Source organism: Anneissia japonica, unplaced genomic scaffold (genome assembly GCF_011630105.1).
Source record: "Anneissia japonica isolate Jap-2015-1 unplaced genomic scaffold, ASM1163010v1 scaffold746_len4582_cov117, whole genome shotgun sequence".
NCBI classification, from domain to species: domain Eukaryota; kingdom Metazoa; phylum Echinodermata; class Crinoidea; order Comatulida; family Comatulidae; genus Anneissia; species Anneissia japonica.
This window is the reverse complement of record NW_022709621.1, coordinates 1-3,980: the sequence shown is the minus strand read 5'-3', so window position 1 is coordinate 3,980 and position 3,980 is coordinate 1. Positions and strand designations below refer to the sequence as shown.

At 35.0% G+C, this 3,980-nt stretch overlaps 1 long non-coding RNA gene across 1 annotated transcript; it reads right to left on the bottom strand.

Moving 5' to 3' along the window:
• Positions 1–1,175: 1,175 nt before the first annotated feature.
• Positions 1,176–3,570, bottom strand: LOC117106924. The gene is made up of 3 exons (XR_004445156.1): positions 3,540–3,570; positions 2,477–2,630; positions 1,176–1,331 (listed from the first exon to the last, which is right to left on the bottom strand). It is a non-coding gene; the product is annotated as an uncharacterized LOC117106924 (long non-coding RNA).
• Positions 3,571–3,980: the final 410 nt, after the last annotated feature.

Below are 3,980 nucleotides of genomic sequence, written 5' to 3'. Positions count from 1 at the left end.
AGGACTGTTTGAGAGGATAAAGGGAAAATTGCAATAGACGCATTTTAAATAAGCGAAAAAATAATTATATAATAAATCAACAGTGGCAGATCCAGAAATTCGAAAGAGAGGTGAACCAGGGAGGGGCTTTCACAGACTGAGGAACCACCCACCTCAGCCCCACCATGGTTGGGGCTGAGGTAAGAAAATTTATGATTAGGGCATCTCTAGATGGCCGGAAATTACACTCTCGCACTTCAATTTGAATATATTTTTCCTTCAGGCCTTTATATATACATATACATGTATACATATATATACATATACATTTTATATATATATATACATTATATATATAATGTATATATATATATGTAATGTATATATATATATATATATATATATATTCAAGACCACCTTTAGGACTTGAACATTTGGGGCGGTCTCGGGATTGGTCTCCAATTAGAGGGCTAGCTTTGTGTTAAAATGTTGAAGATTGTTATTTGGGTCTTTGGAAAAGGGTCGAATTAGAGGGGTCTCGGTATTAGAGGGTTCTCGAATTGGAGGGCGCACTGTATATATAATTTTCGTTAGTGCTAAAACGGATACATGTATTGTCCAATATAAAAACTATTTTGGAATCAAAATATTTTATCATTTGGGAAACTATTATTATTTATAAGTCAGTGGTGACGTCATCACTTTCATTTGCACATAATTTTTTAACCTCTGACTGATTACTAGCCTGGTTAAAGCTTGGTTTCCCTACAATCGCTACCCGCTATTGCAACCGCTTCCAGTGATGCTGATTGGTCAATCAAATTTCTTATATAAAAAGCATCTGTTCGGAGATCCCATCTTGTTGTTTAAGATGCTTAATAAGAGGCCGTATCACGTTGATCTGGATTACGTGTGCATTGAATACTAGTTTCTTATCGGCATACCATAATTGGATTCAAACTTCAAATGAAAGCCTCACTGTTCATATTGGTTAAGGCGTCTGCATACACAGCAGATGGTCCCGGGTTCGAATCAAACAAATACAAATGTCATCGTATTTGTTCGAATCAAACAAATACGATGACATTTGATAATAAATAAGCAAACTTAAGCATATGAAAGAAAGGCATAAATAAAGATGTAGACAACCATTTAAATAAACCAGTCTTCTGATTTATAATAGGCCTAATTATATTAAATACGACATAAACATGCGCAGTTTACCGTCATCAAGCATAAGAACAGCTGATGTTTCTTGGCCGACATCAAACCAGACTTGGTCGACTGCTGCATTGAAGATTCCTTTCGGTTGTTTTGATGTTGATGAAAAATCACCTGCACTCCATTCATACCTAAAATTAGGAATACCGTAGCACTCAACTTACAATAAAACTCTTATTAAGGGGACGCCTTAATTATAGGGGTGTCACCTCAGGCCCTTATCCAGCTTTTTGAATGGGGGTGCGTTTTGCGAGCAACTAGTCTGGGGGCCGGGAGCCGCCCAGGGCCCCCGGTCGGGGTCCAGGGGCCGAAGGCCCCGGAAAAATTTGCTTTCTTACGTCCTAGTAGACTAATTTGAAGGCACTTTATCATGTTAATCTCTATATGTCCGTGAACACAGCGAGGGCCTATCAAAAAATTACCAGTGGACGACATGGATAAACAAGCAAATCGTTTCCCAAATGAAAAATACTACTGTATAAATTCGTGGTGTAACCATTACGAATAAAAATTCAAAATCAATTCTGCTTTTAAATGAATAATTGCAAAGTTTGGAATAAAGAGTGGATTAAAAGCGACTGTAAATGAGCTGATTCAAACAACTAGAAGCATTTAAAACAAATTAATCAACATTTTTATTTTTATTCTAAACCGGGGTTTCATTCTAGCATTTTGACTTCATTGCTATACACTGACATACCGGCTGGTAGTTAGGGGAAGATACACCTAGACGATAACTTGCATATTACGTGTGTATTTTTGTTGTGTTATGTTGCTGGCAGTACAAAACTGGAGTCAACGCTCTAGTATTCTTATTGTAACTCATTTGTACATTCATACAATCTTAATACTGTATGCGATTCATTTTATAATGATTCTGGGAACAAGGTCACATTTTTTTTTGGTTATAATTAGTGGACGTTTTTCGATTTGGGGGATGCGTACGCACCCAACGCACTTGAATAGAGAGGTTGCCAATAGTGTTAAAAGATATACCTTCCCTCGTTTAGTTCAGTAAAAAGGTGTCCTCTTAACAGGGGTGTTCCAGAGGAGGATGTTCTACTTATTATATTATAAACTTAACGACAACATGATTATTAGCCCCTTAATAGTAATACCTTAATATTAGTTGTCTAATAGTAATATCATAATGACAATAATGAAAATGATGACAACAACGATGATCATAGCAAAAACACACACAACAGCTTATAATAAGAATATTTTTCTCTTAGGCCTAATTGATAAAAATGTTCGATGAACATCATGGGTTAACCTTTCTACGGGAACTCCAGTGAATCCATCTCTTGACCAAGTAGCGGCCAACATACACCTACTAAAGGTAAAGTTTACATCTTCATTTGGGTTCTCCAATTCAAGTAGGCTTAAGTCAATGATGTCATACACAGTGACGATAGGTGTACTGGAGTCTAAAACATAAGTATATTGAATATGATATACTTACTTTACATTTTACAATTAATTTATCTAATTTTGTTTGAATTGAACATACATACTTACTTAAGAAATTTAATTCAATTATGCAAGATTCATCCCATCCATTATTTTCAGACATTATCATAAATAGATCGGGAAGGGTTAGACATAAACAAAACAAAATATCCACAAACCGTTTTAAAAATTTTTTCAGGAGGCTCACCCCCGCTCATTTTTTTATTTATACCCTAGTGATGCCGAATCAGCAGAGAAACCTTGGTCCCCGGAAAATGGTCTAAGAAATCTTTATTTAACACTCTATATGTTTATGAACGATTCTATGTCATGTACAACAAATATCTCAGAATGTATTATTTTGACAATAAAGTTGACTTGTATCTTGTATCTTGTATCTTGTACAATTGTCTAACACTGTATAATCTTAATACTGATGAAATCTCAATCCAGATAATAATAGGTATAATCAATGCTTAAAAGTTAAAGGAGAAGTTTACCAATTTTATATAAATTGAGATCTGATTTAGCATAATCAGATACATAATATCCCATTTTTGAAATTACGAATCCCGTGCATGTTTGTTACGTAGACGCTCTAAACTAAATTTTTGATGAAAGATATAATTAAAATTTTAAAAGTTAAATGGATATTTCACCTTAACGTCAATAGAAAGCAAGAGATTGGTAGGGTAACTTTTATAATTTTCTAAAATCAACATTACTGAACCTTTATTATATATTTTTTAATGAATAAAGAATTCTTAAATTTGAATTTGAACATAATAATTGAGTGACATATGAGTTTTTACTGATCATGAAAGAAAGTATTAAGTTAAATAAATTCTGAAACATTTAACGAGATGTATATGACATCGTACACGTACCTTCCGTTATATCCTGACAATTGCTATGTGCCTGTCTCTTATAGTATTGTACATTCCTGTGGTCCTATAAGGGAAGTGTCCTGTCCACTTAAACTTGGATGACCGCAACCAAGATAGGGAATGGAAAGTGACTTAGGGGTGTTAACCAATACTAGGAACCAATAAGAATTAAATTTTCTTATGATTAATAAAAATAATAAACCAATGGAATACGTTAAGACGCGAACAAGGAGGAGTCATGTCCTTCTATAAAACACTGAACAATTTGATAGAGAGGAGCAGTTGAGAGAGTCAAAAAGAAATCCAGTCGAGTGAGAGGAGAGCGGTACCTCAGCCCGAGGGCCCGTGGCTCTGGCCATTCCATCAGAGTACTGTACCAACTTAATTCTACACTAACATAGATGGGGCAGAGTTGCACCGTTCAGCTCCGACCGAACTGAC